The sequence below is a fragment of the Anguilla anguilla genome, chromosome 3 (genome assembly GCF_013347855.1).
Source record: "Anguilla anguilla isolate fAngAng1 chromosome 3, fAngAng1.pri, whole genome shotgun sequence".
In the NCBI taxonomy this organism is placed as follows: Eukaryota; Metazoa; Chordata; class Actinopteri; order Anguilliformes; family Anguillidae; genus Anguilla; species Anguilla anguilla.
Genome location: NC_049203.1, coordinates 25009881 through 25026222, shown reverse-complemented (window position 1 = coordinate 25026222; position 16342 = coordinate 25009881). Strand labels below are relative to the sequence as shown.

The window sequence follows — 16342 nt, the reverse complement described above, 5'->3', positions numbered from 1 at the left end:
AACATGCATCCACACGTGTGCGCACACACAGAATCGAAGGAGGGAGAGGGCTTCCTGAGAGGCAGAAAGAGAAACTGCACTTGCACCTAGAGATCAGAGAGAAACAAGAGAGTCACACACCCATAGCGGGGCAGGGTGGTGTGGTCAGAGAGAGGGGGTGGATGAATAGGTCTAAAAATGAAAATGTTATACAAGTGTGGGAGGAAGGTGGTGATGTGGGACATAGAATGGGAGAATTAAAGACAGCAAAAAAGGAAGTAGGCCACAGGGCCACACACAGATGGAGAGTCAGCGCTCTTCAGTGGAAAAGGATCACCTCTGAACTGCTGACTAAAACAGTTCCTCAGGAACTGCCTTGTAGAGCACATGAAGGGTTTGTATTTCATAAGGTCGACAGGCCGCTGTGAAGGCAAACAGGGCCTGCTCCCCTCTGTCAGTGGAAACTGGACCCTCCGGCTCCTCTGAGATGGCTCTCATTATTGGACAAAGATCTTCGCTCTGTCTTACAAGAACCACCCGACCACAGCATTCCGTCTTTGTGCTTCTCATTGTCTGCTGCTAATGTACGAGCAAAAAGCCATCAGGCCAAAATCAATCACTCATAAATGCATATTTAAGTACAGTAGCGCTAAAGTTAGGTGGTAGATTAGCAGTAACAACGCTACACTGAGCTTCTGAAAGATGCAGAAGGGTTAGTGATGTGACACATTCTTTGTTTCAGAAACACAAATAAAATTGTCATGGCACCCAGGCTCCTAGACTCTGCTAACTCCTTGTGTACATACTGACCATGCCAGTCAATGCGCACTCGACTGTACAGTTTAAGTGGAAGAAAACGTGTACTGACTACCTTATGGACTGACTGCTGACATCACAGGTGTCACTACAGAAAAGGAAGCAGGGCCCGTCACTGCCCCCCTGACAAAGCCACGCCCCTTGCATAGTCAAATGAGCCAATTTACTCTCCCCCATTGCTTCTTCCTCAAAAACATTCAAAAGGACGATGACATCACTGGGTGGCTACGGTTTTGTGTGGGTTTGGAACAGGACAACCAGGTAATCTTGTTGTAGTCGAAAGGTAGCTCTGACATGAGCTTGAGCCTGCGTTAGTGTAGAACAGGCATCAGGTGTTCCTCATGTGACAAGAAAAGCCTACGTGAAAGTCTTAAATGTAAAGAGTGCTACATCTCATTCACCGATTTACTTAATGGTTCCCATAGTTGTTCCATTTCACCAGTGGTTGACAGAGTGCCAGAGTTGTCACAGTACTAGTATTTTCAGAAATTGTATTTCATTCTTCCTCGATTGTTTATTTTTGATAAATTATATTTCAATTTTCATTGTTTATACTTTTAAATAATACTTTTCACAAGGAATATTTAAGACTGCATTCATCCCAGGTCTGGCACACCATCATCCAGCTGAGTCTAGCGTGACACCCTGGGCATGGAGTCTCTCCATTCTCCTCTCTCCCCCTGCCCCCACGGAGCCCCATCTTTCACATGACTGAAAAGACGGGATGAGCTGCGGGGGGAGGGCTGGGGGGGCTAAAACCCTCAAACATCAGCCCCCTCCTCAACAGAGAGTGGATTAACAGTCCCACTCTACACCCCTGTATGACTTCCCGTTAATTGATGAGCTAATCAGGCTATGTTGATAATGAAGTGGAAACTATTTGTTTTGTACTTAAAGGGCAATCTAAGGGAAGCTCTGCACTCAGCATTTCCAGTGACTGAATTCAGGAAGGCAGCCGTCTGTCATTAAAGGGTATTTTCTTGTTTTTGTTTGCCATCCCCATAAGCTCACTGCAGAGTCGCAGAGTCATGAAATGATCACAGCTTGAAACGTCAGGTGCATAACATGCTTATTAATTGAAGGAATGTAATGTGCCTTGCTCCAATGCTCACATAAAATGGATAAGTAACACCCATGCCCCCCAACGTCGCCCCACCCCCAACAACCTCTCCTGACATTTCCTGTCAGTTTGTCGCTGTCGTTTACTCCTTTTTACAATGTTATGTTGGCTGTGTTCCATTATCCATACTTATTTTCTACGTACTTCCATACTCAATCATCAATTCTAAGCATATTACCTAGAACGTACTTCATAATTCACAAAAGCATGCTTGCAGTTCAGTATATTTGGAACGCACTTGAATACATCATCACTCGCTTTAGACCACCTTTGACCTAACAGGAAAATCAAAAGTACTGTGCTAGAATCAAGTGTTCATTAACTGGATCCTTCTAGCTATCAAGTTAAATAGCTCATTAGTTATGACTAGCTATCTAATTGTTGCAGATTAACTTTGCTAACTTGATTAGTTAACATTAGCTAGCTATAATTGCTCGCTAATTTATAGCGAACATGTGGCTATTTTATTGCAGTCATTTCTTCTGTCACTTAACATATAATTCACTGTTTTTTCTTTATGTATATCAGAATATAATATGGCAATTAAGGTTAGCAACTTGCACTTTGTAAGATTCTTTAATAATAACCATAAAATAGGAAAATGAATTTTATTTTGCTTGTGGTGACTAAGATAAATGAAAATTGTTAAATTTAGCACAATAAAGTTTAGTAGGGAAGAGTGCATACAAGTCTGCATCAATGCATTCTTGAAATTCTGGGACCTGTCATGTACTGAAGTATTTTTCCAGGGATTTCAGGTTATGTTTGTTTGAATGCTTGCAGTTTGGAATGTACTTGTGACAAGCAATATGGCAACCATTCATCCTCACTAGAATTCAAGTATGCATAACGGAACACAGTCTTCTTCTCTTCCACCATGATGCAACTTCCTCTCTCCTACTGTGTTGTTCAGGTACACCCTGTGAATTGAGTGAGCCGGGCTCCTCAGGGCAGCTGATGAAATTTCAGCCATGTTGCCGCACCCCCCCCCCCCCCCACCCGCAGCTTTAGATTACTATTCTTCCCCCTAATGCATGCCATCTACAGAACATGGGAAAAAGCCTTGTGTTTGATGTCCTCCGCCTGCCTAGGCCTCTTTTCCCTTTGACTGGTTAATCAAGGTTGTAGATGTTGTCATTTTGGGTGATTAGGGACTGGAGGTTGGAGGGTGGAATAACAGAAAGGGTGTATTCCAGAGCTGTGACCCCCGAGATGTCCTGTGTTCTCTAGTTCCCGAAGAGCCCAGCCGAAATGGCGCAGCTCTTAATTGCGCTCTGGTGAGGGGCTGACGCTTTAATTAGCACAACACTTCAAACAAATTGGTCTGGCAGCACCGATCTGCTTTCATCCTCCTACACACGGTTGAATAGGTAAAAAGAGATGGCTTTAACCGCGTGTTAGCTTTCACATTTCCCTGACTGTGTTGGGCCACGATTCAGTGCCCCATACAATCCATAGGAGGAACATCGACTCACAGATAGCAGTCATTATAGTGTATGTGTGTGTGTGCATATGTTTGTTTTACATCCTTAATTTAAGCCTGCAAAGATTTTGTTATTTGAAAATGGGAAAAAAGGGGTTCTGCTTCTTTAAAATCCCCTTCACAGTAGTCCCAGTTGAGTTCCAGTTGAGTTCCAGTTAGAGTGTCTGCTCTTTGCCTACTTTGTTGTGTTTGTGCTTTTGCAAGAGAGTCTGCTAAGTGACTGAATGTAACTGTATTTCTGGTCAGAATGGAAGTGTCCCAGCAAGGGAGCTGATTGGCAGGTTTGCTGCTCCAATCAGCTGATGGAGCGTGTTTGGTCAGGGAGATGGGTCAGAGAGGGGGAATGATTAACCCTTTTACCAGCACTTTAGAGACTAAAAAATAGTTTGATCGGGGCCAACTATTACAACCTTCGAAATTGTCAACCACTGTGCATCTGTTGAGATGACAAGCATTTATTTATTAATTATTTATTTGCACCCGTACCAACCTGTGTTGCTAAAAGCCACATTCAGTGCTATGTGAAGCTTTTTGAAAAAACTCCTGGCCCCCTGGGACTTACTGAACCCCTCTTAATGTTTTTGGTTTCCAGCTAGATATCGATATCCTCTTCATCACTCTGCCCATTCATATTACAGGTTTTACTTTTTTAAATATATACATTGCAGTATGTATATTTGTTTTGCCCCAAAATGCAGATTTAGTGAAGTAATATAGAAGAAAGTGAACAATCTGTGTCTATTGATTTAAGATTTTCATATTCCCACAGGTCATCATTAAATCATCAGAGTCTCTGTTGCCTGTCTGGCATTGAAGGAATGAAATGTGGTTCTCATTTTACAGCAGGAGGAAGGAAACTTGGGCGACTGAACTAGGTACAGGGATCACACACTCTTATCCTAAAGGTTTGCCTTTCTACCAGCAGATAGTTTCGACCTTGAAAACAAGGCACGCGGAATCCATTTAATCAAACGCTGAAGAGCTTGAATACTGAAATGGACCAAAAAGCCTGCGAACGCTGTGGCGGTCCAGGATTAGAGGGTTTTTTTGCCCTGAAGGGGTGCTTCTAGCAAAATGGCCATTGGGTAAATATATGGTTAATGATTCAGAGGCTGGAACTTGAGGCGCATTAAGTTGTTTGCTTTCTGCAGGCCTGCGGTAATTTTCTTGTGAAGAGAAAAATATGCAGGTATTTTAAGGTTGTGTTTTAGGAGGGAAACACATCGGGTTTCTCAGTTAGAAGACGTGAGAGCGGAGGGGGCCTGCCATGCTTTGTGTTTGATGTGGTACAGCTGAGAGACATTTCCGTGGATTCCGTGGCTGGATGCGAGGGCTATTTTGTAACGCGTCGGGTGAAACGTGTGGCTGTGGCGTGCTTCATGCGTGTGCGTGCTGTGCCGTGTGCGTGCCACGTGCTGCCTGTGGGCCGTTTTGTTCTGTCCGCCGGGGCGAGCGTGCTATCGGTCCCGGAGGGCTGCGGTTACAGGGGCAGCACAGCTCCCTTGCAGGGCTCGGTTCCCCCCCGCCCCCTCCCCACCACGGGTAACAAATTTACGCTTTGAACACTGTATTAATGATAGTTTTCACTTTGACTAAGCCTGCTTCTAACACATTTTCATGTCAGTGACTTAAGAAGGACAGCCTTCGGTCTCAAAATATTCGGTTGTGTTTTCACGTCTAGTGAGAAACCAAAATAAAACTGAAGTGTAATGAGGCTCTGTCAAATGGCAATAACAACAATAGGATAATTGCGCGCGCAGTATGGACTCAACCGTCAAACTGCTCCAAAAATGCACCGCTCGCACACCGCAGTTAGAATTTTCACATTTATTTTCCTTTGAGGCGATGGGGGGGAGCAGAATTTGGGTCGCTGCCACAGTCTGGTCCCTGCTTCCCGTTGCGACGCAGGTCTGTGTGAGCGGAATTCTGTGGCATGGGAGTCGTGTTCGCACATGAGGGATGTTCCGCAATCGAGCCCAAGAGACCCACTTCTCGTCCTCTGCTCCGGAGTTGTAGTGTAGTTAACCATCCTATCTCTGTAGCTCTGTGGGTTTGCTCAGTGATTCTATAGGTAAACACCCACTTGTGACATTGTTTTTTTGATCTTTTATTGAAACAGTGATTAATAAATGCACCTGTGAAGGGAGGGCATGATCAACGTAAATCCCGCCTTACTGCTGAAAACTCCACAGTGCTTGGTTCCTTCACTCTGACAGACGGCTGTAGCCCAGCAGTGTAGGCGCAGGGTGGACGATATTGAATTCAGTTGGTCAAACCCCTGTTTTCGTTCACAATTTCTGTCCAATTAAACAGTCCAAAAGGAGAAAAAATCCTAAGAATGGGGGATAATATATTAGTTTAAAAAGAGGAAATCAGGTGTAAAATGTCTGTGGAGAAGCCATATTGGCAGAATCAGCCCAGGAAGTCAGAATGATTACCTTTGTGGGGTCTGGCATGCTGGGCTTGGATCCGGCTCAGGATTAGGATGTGAAGGAAATGTGGAGCGATGGCAAAACAAGAGGTCAAAATACAAGGTTAAGCACTGCCCTTGTGTTTCTCTTGATTGAGTTCCAAACGTAAAAATAAAACGGGTTATTTTGAAGAAGCTATTAAAGAGTGACCTGTATTGGAGCCAGCCGGTACAGGCAGGACAGCAACTTCACGTTATCGATTTCCACACAGGGAGCATGGCGGTTGTGTTTTTATTTTTACTTCACAGCTCTTTTTGTAAGAAGATACTTGGGCATGCAGCTAATCTGCCTCAAGAATATTCTGTCCTTGTCTGGGCTTTGGAGAGGCATAAACCCAGAAACTCATAGAGAGCCCAGAGAGGCCTATGGGTCAGTTCCAACCCCCAGGGTCCTGTCACCCCTGTCCTTAACATATCCCAGAAGGATCCTGGGTCATGGGTTCGTCTTGACACCCCATGATCGCCAGGAAATGTTGTTTTTACACCAGTCTTTGATTTTGTTGTTCAGCTCTGGATGGCACCTTGCCTTCTGAATTCAGCTATGAAATGCACAAATCACATGATTGATTGGCTACCCAATCTGCACACTTGGTGTTCATTACCTCCAAACAAAGTCTAATCTGGACAAGCTCTTGTGGTTATAGATTAAAGACTTTGTGATTAGATGGCTAATCTGAATGACCTTATATGAACGCATGATGGAAACCTTTGTACAAGAAACAAACTTGCCAGTTCAGGAGCGTGATGAACATTTTGATTGGCTCTCCCTCATGCCCTGTGGCGTTCCTCTTATCCCTGACTGTGTGCTCATTGTTCTTGCTGGAGCCGTAAATGTCACTTTCACCCAGAATGGAATAAATACTAGAAGCTTCTGCAGAGATGAGGAAGGCTACAGCCATTAAAAAGTTGTCACACTCTTGCCTGGATTATTGTTTTAGGGCGATTGGTTAAAAACGGCATGAACAGCGATGCTTTGTTCCTCCCTGTCTGAACAGTGACATTTAATTAATCACACTGCCTGTGAGCAGTTTCCCCGAGCTGCTCCCTGAAGAAAGCGCTTTCTGTGCTATTGAAGTCAGATCGCTGGTCACCTTTAGGCCTTTTTGTGGATTGTCATGCCATTTAACGATTATTGGGTGGAGATTGTGGAAACATGAGCTTTATCGGAGACCAAGCTGTCTGCTGTGTTTCCTTTCATTGTTTCGCAGCACAAGCTCTCAGTGTCTCCCTGTGTGCGCTCTCTCTCTCTCTCTCTTTGACATGCTCTTTTTTCTATTTTCTCTTGTTTAATACTCATTCCCTCTCATTATTCTGTTGTCTCTCCCATTTGTCATTGTTCCTGTTTTTCCCTGCAAAACCTTGCTCTGCCCTTCTCCCTTTCCTTTTCTCCCTCCTCTCTCTCTGTCCCTCTTCTTCTTCTCTCTCTCTCTCTCTCTCTCCCTTATGTCATCACAGAGGGAGAGATGAAAGTGTGACTTGGTAGGGAATGCTGTCTGATGATGTTACTGGAGAGCTCTGACACTCATTCAGGGTGGATCTCCACTTGGTTTTTGTTACAGTGTTATTACCGCACCTATGGAGGGACTGTATTCTGTCTGGTGTTATTTGCGGGGTCATTGTAGTGTCTGTTGAGAGGCTGTACTCTGCCTGGTGTTATTTACTGGGTTATTGTGGTGCCTGTGGAAAGGCTCTGCTCTGGCTGGTGTCATTACAGTGCCCACAATGTCTCATGTGTTTGGGGGAACCACTTCAGTAATGCTTTCCCTGATTTTGACCATGCTGAAGTGACAAACCTGGAGAGGTGGGCCGAGTTACAGCACAGCTGGGATGTGTCATTAAACGCCATGATGGTTTTTCCCACCCTCCAGTCTCTCTCTCTCTCTCTTTCTCTCTCTCTCTCTCTCTCTCACTCATTCACACTTCAAGCTCATCCCTCTGTTCGTTCATCCTTTCAGCCATTCTCTCACAGTCAATTATGGAAGCCTTGCAGGAAAAGCTGTCTGGGCGATCAAAGCCAATAGTAGTGGAAACTTCTAGAACGAAACTCATGAGATAATTTGCGGAACTCCACTCTTTCCAGTTGTCTGTGCGCTGGCGCACCCCTGTCTGTAGGTAAGGAAACAGCATCGCTCTCACCTAACCTGAGGGATGGCTTTGTTAGAACAGTTAGAGGCGTAGGTGGCAGTTTTGCCTTGGACTACAATATAAAGGGGCTTTATTCTTCTCAGAAATTGACTTCTCAGAAATATTCGTTCTCATTACTGGAAAGTATGGCACCTCGGTTCTGTCACCACCGGTTCAGAAAACCATGCGTGGGCTGCTGCTGGGAGGAATATTAAAAGTTAACAGATTTAAGAGCAAAATGCATTCTCCAGGAGCCTATGCTTAGTGAATGGGGGGGTGGGGGTTCTGGCAGTGTTCCACTTCTCTGAGGGAGATTTCTGTTATTATGAGCCTCGCGTTGTTCTTTCTCTCATGTTTGCATTTTATGTGGAACACACACAGTAGAATGACCAAAGGCACGCATGCGCGCGCACACAAACACGCACACACAAAATTGGTCATAGAGATCATCACCAGCTGTGTGTATCCTCCATTGCGTTGTACTGTAATGTGCTTTCTCAGGGTATGCAAATATTGTCACTTTGCATTTTATAACTTTGAAATGTTGCCAGCGTGCCACAGTGATGAATTTCTTAACAAAACAGGGTTCTTAAAACTTTTTGGTAAAAAGATGGTTGTTGCCTTTTCTCTGTGTCCTCAAGCAAACATACATTCTCAGAGAACTCAGTGTCACCTCATCCATCCCATAATATTCATTAGACATCTACTCTGGTTAGAATCCTCAGAGGCTATCCAGGCATATCCAGGCACACAATTACTGAAACATTAAGTAAAAGAAACAAGGATTTAATTAGACCTGACTATTTAATTTTCTCTATCCTGAAGCTTATGGTCCTCTTAAATATTGATGTCCTTTCACTAACCTCAGTGAGTAGAAGACTTCTGGGCAATGTTCAGGTGCTAATCCTGTGATGTTTACACATTCATGCATTCAGGGCCTTTTTTCTTGATGAATACGTTAGTCTGCAGACTCTGGATGACTCAAAAACCGAACCATCAGCAAAGCAGCTTTTTGCACAACACCAAAGTCCTGTAGCAGTGCCTATTTGCTCTTCCCACAATACCCTGGGAAATGTACATTCTCAAGCGTTGTTTGTTCTGGAGAGTTATTCAGCTAATGTTAGTTTGTGGGCATTTTCCCAAATCTTACAATAAATGGGAAAAAAAGGATAAGAGATTTTGCTTTTCATAGCTGAAAACTCTACCAGGAGGCTGTTTTATCCATTTCTGTGAATAATGTTGTCAAAGATTTCCGAGAAAAATGTTTCCAGATTGCACTCAGTAGTTTTGTGCTTTTTGTACATAGTTCTATTTTTTTGTCCTTGACTATTCATTTTGAGGCTCATTGTCATGATTAGCATGGAATCTCATTTTTAAATCATTTTGGTAAAGCAAAAAATTAAAGCAAGGGACTTCTGTTTGTGAACACCAGTTGAACACTGAAAGACTGGCTGCCCGGAGTCACATCCTGAGTTTTATCTGTCTTTGCCAGGAGCACAAAGCCAGAATAAATATTAAAAAGCTGAATAAATTTATCTTTGAGGTTCATATCGGGAGCTGAACGGAGCAAGAACTGCCTACTGCATGAGCATGAGTGGGTGTGCTGGAATGGGTCATGTGACTGTACCATATGACAATAACTACGGCACTTGGGTTGCCAATATTCCTTTGACCTATGCAGGACACAAAATCAAGTGATGCATGCTCTATTGCTTGGGGGAATGGGGGTGCTGATGACATTTTTCACACGGGGGGGAGGGGTTACGTGCAATGTTTTGTACTCGATCCATTTTTATGCTGTGAATTCATTACATCTGCTGTGCATGCTAGCCATATAGCAGCCTTAATTCAGGAAGTCCAAACTGTAAAAGCCTGAAAACAGAAGAGCATCCTATATGCAGTAGAACATGCCATATTTGGCCGAAGTGCAGGAAATCCCAGCTAACGCAATACTGTCAGCAGTCATGCGCTACTCATGCACACCTGAGCGTTGACTTTCGGTGTCTGCCGTACACCTTGCATCCAATTTGTGTGTTTCCATAAAAATGCTGAACATTTGAGGTGTAAATCGCAGTCACGTTGTTGCTCTGAAGTGCCAGTCTATTAAATTGATTTTGCTGTCTGGAGCTGGAGACGGGGTTCTTTAGCTGTTCATGTGACAAGCTGTAGGTGCCTAGCTGTAGTAATGAAGCCTACTCCTTGCCCTGGAGAGCTGCCCTCCACATGCAGGTTCCTTGGTTGCTGCACTCTATATCATATGTAATCCATGGCAGTTAGCCTGTAGAGTGTTTACCAATTCAGGGTTGTTAGCATGTTCTCAGGTTCATTGTTCTATGCCTGCATGACATTCTCAGGCTCATTGTTCCATAATCTGCAGGGTATCTGCTCATTTGAGCTAATTCTCAGCCTTATTCTTCCGTCACCTGTAGAGTATTTGCCCATTCAAGCATTTCTCAGGCTCAGTGTTCTGCGATCTCCATGATGTTTTCAGGCTTCGTGTTCCACAACCTCCATAATGTTCTCAGGCTCAGTGTTCCACAACCTCCATAATGTTCTCAAGCTCAGTGTTCCACAGTCTCTATAATGTTCTCAGGCTCAGTGTTCCACAGTCTCTATAATGTTCTCAGGCTCAGTGTTCTGCAATCTCCATGATGTTCTCAGGCTCAGTGTTCCACAACCTCCATAATGTTCTCAGGCTCAGTGTTCCACAACCTCCATAATGTTCTCAAGCTCAGTGTTCCACAGTCTCTATAATGTTCTCAGGCTCAGTGTTCCACAGTCTCTATAATGTTCTCAGGCTCAGTGTTCTGCAATCTCCATGATGTTCTCAGGCTCAGTGTTCCACAACCTCCATAATGTTCTCAGGCTCAGTGTTCCACAGTCTCTATAATGTTCTCAGGCTCAGTGTTCCGTAACCTTAGTAATGTTTTCAGGCTTTTTGTTCCATACCCTCTGTACTGTTTTCAGACTCATTGTTCCATGCCCTCCATACTGTTGGCATGCTCATTGTTCCATACCCTCCATACAGCTGTCATGCCCATTGTTCCGTAACCTCCAAAGTATCCAACCATTCGAGCACGTTCTCAGGCTTGTTTCTCCCTCCGTAGCCCCCTTTCTGTGCGCCGTAATGTCCTTTGATATGAAAACATGCCTGGGGTGTTTATGCTGCTGAAAGGGGTCAGGAGGGGGATTGTAGTAAACAGCTCCAGCTTCCACCTCCCAGCATGATAGTGGGGCAGGAGTGGAGTGGAGTGGAGGGGAGGGGAGGGACGAGTGAGAGTGCAGGGTGTGGAGAGCCTTTCTCTCTCTCTCTGTCCCTCACTCACAGACAAAGAGAGAGAGAGGGAGAGTGCACACAGGGAGAAACGGTGTAAGGATGCAGAGTAGGCAGTTTTGTCTTTTGAGACATGTGTGCGTTTCTGTTCTTTTATTACAGTTCAGCAGTTTTAATCATTCTTGTTTCTTCAAAATAGATGTGTTTTTACAAGGTGTAGCCTCGAGCTTGAATGTGCTGACATCATAATCATAAATCAACACCTAAAAATGATGCGTTGCTTCTCTGTCACCCTGCCTTCTCTGGTGCCAGAACAGCCACAGGCTGCATGCTCCCCCTAGTGGCAGGTTCTGAAACAGCACTGACATCAGACTTGGCACAGATTAAATTGTATTTTTTTTTTTTTTTTTTTTTTTAAGTATACACTGGCGAGGTTGATACACCTGGACCTTTCCTGAGATACAGGGAGACACAGGCTGGGCTTTCAGAGCCACATGCCAACAAAGTTAACCTGTGCAGCCTGGGCTGTCCCATGCTGTGTAATTCATAGTGTTCATAGGCACTGAAAGGCCAGATGTGCATGCTGTCACATTATGCACATTTAAGCTGTTTTAGATTATAGATGTCAAATTAAATAGGTTTCAATAGTCATTCAAATATTTTATATTCACATTTGAGTAGGTTACTATTAGGATTAACATTTTAACTTTTTTTTAACGTTTTCTAATTTTTTTTTCACATTAGATATTCTCTTCAACTACCAATAGCATCATCTACTCACTGGGTTATTTTCCTGTGCTCAAACATGACATCATTATTACTCAGATTGTTCAAAGCTCTGTATAATCACTGTTCCTGCTCTTAGTCCAAGGTCACGTCCAGTGTGGCTACCTACTTTTTATACACTTAATAGCACAGCCTTTACACGATTATCTGTCATTCTGTACATTTATCGGGTGTAGACCTCTGGACTCCACGCAGGCAAGTTTGCCATGACTCAAGGCCCCATGCCACAGTCATCTATGTCCAGTCTGGTGACTTCAACCCTTTCAGACACCTGTAATTTCTGCGGAATTATGCCGAATGTGCAGCTAGCTTCATGGACGGTTCTCGGGGATCTGCAGGAGTTTATTTATTTATGTGTTTTCCAAATTTTTCCAGCATCTAAAGAATTGTAAGTGTTTTGCATATGTAACTGACCCAAATTTCAGCACATTGTAATTTCTGCATAATGTTGCACAGTATTTCATAACTGGGCTCAGATTTATCACATTTGTGATTCAAAGGATCTAGATATGCGTGACATGTCTCTTCATTGCCATGGGTGGCCAGAATGGCTATCGAAGCCTGTGACTTTTCAAAACCCGCACAGTTTTTTTTTTCACATTTGTCTTATTTGTCAGGGATGGACCATAGAGGCATGTAACTACTCGACCGTGCCCAGTCACGCTCAGCATGACAAACCTTTCTTTGCATGATAAGATTTTTCCAGCTTTCAGTCCAATGAGCGGTTTTCTTGGGTGCACAGTAAACATTATTGACTTTTTGAGGGAAAAAAAAAGCTTCTAAATTCGCTGCATTTCCTGCACATCACCCCCATGGTAATCAGTCACAGACCTGATGTAAGAAACACTAGCCCCTGAGAAAAACTTGAAGCTGGGGTTTGAAGTGTCTCAGCGTAGAGGCTGCTCTCCTCATGCCTGAATGTGATGTTTGGGAAGAGGAGGAAGGATTTTGTCAGGAACACAAGAAGAGCTGAAAGCCATTAATATTAATCAGGTGAAAGGGTTAGTTGAGCTAATCTCTCTTACAGTAAAGTGGGCTAAAACACACACACACCACAGGCACGCACACACGCATGCACACACACGCACACACACACAGAAATTGAGAGAGAGTCTCTTTGAAAGGCTTCCTCTCCATGGAGCCATTTGAGAGATGGCAGAAATAATCTTGTTTGTGCATTCAGCCTGGCTTTTCACATGGAGCACGGTCTAACAAGATTTATTCATTTTTATTTGCGCTGGGCTTGATGTGAATGGATCCGCAAAGCTCATCTGCTTTGCTAATCAATTGTTTTTGAGTCGAACGGTGCCGTTTTCAGTGCGGCCTGCCTGCCGAAAGCCAGGGCTGTTAATTACACATGAGAAAGGCAGCTAAAGAGCAGGCCGGGGTAATTTACTCTCCACACTGCTGTCAGATGAGAGGGCTGTGCTGGTAATTGCCTGATCGGGCCCACGCCGGTCATGGGTGTCTGTGCGCCAGGATTTATTCTGTAGTGAATAAGATAACTGACAGGGATTGTGTGTGTGTGTGCGTGAGAGAGATAGAGTGTGTGAGCGTGTGACAGAGAGTGTGCATGTTTGTGTGTGTGTGTGTGTGATGGAGTGTGATACCGAAACTGAATGTAGCTGCCCCTTCCTATCTTCAGAAAATGATTACACCACACACAGGCAAACAGAACTTTTCATTCAGCCTCCACTGGCCCGCTGGCTGTCTCTTCAGGCTCCGAACTTCCTCTCCTTGCGACCCCGTCTCTTTCCTGGCCTCATCCCCGATGGTGAAGCAACCTTCCGCTAACGCTAACCCTTCCACCTTAATCATTTTTGGCTAAAAGCATGTGCCAAATAACTGTATTGTAAATTGTGTGCGTATGCTTTAGTCGGGGTGCGTAAAGAGTGTGACACTTATGGAGTTACTCCTTGCTTTGGGCCATTGTGAGTTGAGATTGTGTTAACATGAAAAACACTACATGGATTTTGCTGTTGTCATCTGAAGCATAGCCACGAGGCACACATTATGAGTAGTGTTCAATCTTAGTAGCTGTTTGCTGTGCTATTTTTGTGCCCTGTAGACCGAAAAACTTAATACAGTTAGAAAATGAATCGCCCCACTTTGACTGATTCACAACCTTTTTTTTTGACTCAGACAGCACAGTATATATGTATTACATTTCAAATAGCCGATGTATACCTAGCAGCCAAAAATTGGCATGGACGTCATGACCATATAAGGGTCCCCCCTTTTCCCTACTGCACAGTCTCTGGCTCCAATTTGTATAGCATGGCGGGACACAAACTGCACTTCCACAGTTTCAGAATGCTTTTCACCAGCCCATGGAAAGTCAATGGGTGACATCACAGCCACTGGTCATGGTTCATATTTTTTTCTACAGCCTATGGTTACACTTGGGATGAATGCAGCAGGCCTGAGTTGATGGTCCTGCTGTAGTACTGTTTGACCCATAAGCAAATGACAGGTTCACCGAAGGTCTTTGTTCTGCTTTCACTCATCCATGGATTTGAAAGTGTCTGCCTATCAGGGCGGATGAACTGATCTTATATCATGGAGTGTCCGCTGCACATAAACCTTTAAGTACACTAGCCTGACCTGTTAGCAAACCTTTTCTTTTGAAAACTTTGTAGGCGACTAAAGTGTTTCTTTGCCAAACACTGGCGTACCACGGCTTTCTCCGAATCGGAATGTTTTAGGAGATGATTCTTCTTTTAGACCGGGACTATCAAAGCTGAGCCACTTCTCTCAAACCGTGAATCTTCTCACTGTTTCTGGTATTGCCAGACACAGCAATGCTTATTTTTAATTATTTTCTGCCAGTGTTCGGTCAGCATTTTCCCTTCTGTATTTTTTTTACACTGTCAGTGTAACACGGTTTTAAATTATGCACTTGTGTACATTTGACGAGTTCAGAGGCTCAGTGAGCTGACAGATGGTGGATAGCATGGGGCGTTAGAATGCAAGGTTAGACATACATGTACACTGGTTTCCTGTGGAAGCAGGTTTTTACATGAGGAATTACTGGCGTTAGGTGAAGGTGTGTAAAGGTTAACTCTAGACAGCCATGTCGTACGTCATCAGCGGATTTTCAATGAGAGATGCTCGCTGGACTGTGAAGCTTCGGGAGTGGTGGTCCTGTAGGCTCCCATTTTACTGAACTGGAAAAATAACGTGCTGAGTGAGGTCAAAGTGGGGAAAAAAAATTTTAATGAATATGTAGGTGTGTCAAACATCGAGGGCCTACGGTTTCATCATGCTCAGCGACCTCACAAACAGAAGCTAAAACTTCAATCGTACAAGCTGTTTCCAGCACAACAGAACAACTGATTACCGTCAGCTATCACTTTTTAGCATGTCATTCTCAAGTACAGTTTAATGAGTAAAATAAAAAAGACTACAATTTATTTCAACCAAGTCATCTTTTGGTGGTTCAAAATAGCTTACAGAAGAGGTACCTGCTGCCTGTGCTTTTTACAGTGCAATGTTGTGCCTGCATTCTGTCCAGAGCGTTTTCAGGACAACTTGCCCTCTAAAATAATCGTTTCACTGCTCCATTTCATGGCATATTTGTAGTCAAGTGACTCACCTTTTTCAATCCCACCAAGTCCAGTCATTCTGAGTTGTGCTATATAAGAAAACGCTAACCCGCATTTTGCTGTGAAAGTGGATTAACATATTTTTGTCCGTTTTTTTACATGCTAGATTATAAAAGTGTAAATGCATAAAACGTGTATTTTTGCCATCGAAAGTCCAGCTTTATTCTACAGTGTTTGAGAGGCGTTATATAGAATGTGAAAAGGTGTTTGTGTGTCCAGTGGTTATTATGGGATGGATTGAGGGTGAGATTGACTGACGGCATGCCAAAGCTGCAGCAGTGCAGCCCGTTCCCCTGAGCCATTCCTCTGTCCTTATGCCTCCCCCCCCATCCTGGTGGGCTGGGTCACCCCCAGCCTGTCCTGTGCTGTCAGTTTATCTTGGCTGTGGGCTAATTGAAGTGACTGTCCGTGGGCCTGCTGATGTGTGGGTGGGGCTGCGGGGCCCAGGAACCAATTGGAAACGCGGGCCTAAGGCCTACACTGGTCTGAACCACACTGGACCTGTCGACCAATCACACGGTCTTGTGCCTGTGCTGTGTGGTGCACTTTTGGTACATGGGAGACCACGGCTTGCTTACATCAGCCAGGCTGATGCACGTATGCATCGCGGTGCGTGAAAAATGGCATAGTGGTGGCTCATATTAGTTCTTGCACCAGAAACGGTAAATAGGTCTGTATAGGATTA

At 44.2% G+C, this 16342-nt stretch overlaps 1 protein-coding gene across 18 annotated transcripts in view; it reads left to right on the top strand.

The window, feature by feature from the left end:
• Positions 1–16342, top strand: part of caska (calcium/calmodulin-dependent serine protein kinase a) — a 159287-nt gene that overhangs the window by 70557 nt on the left and 72388 nt on the right. The window lies entirely within an intron of this gene.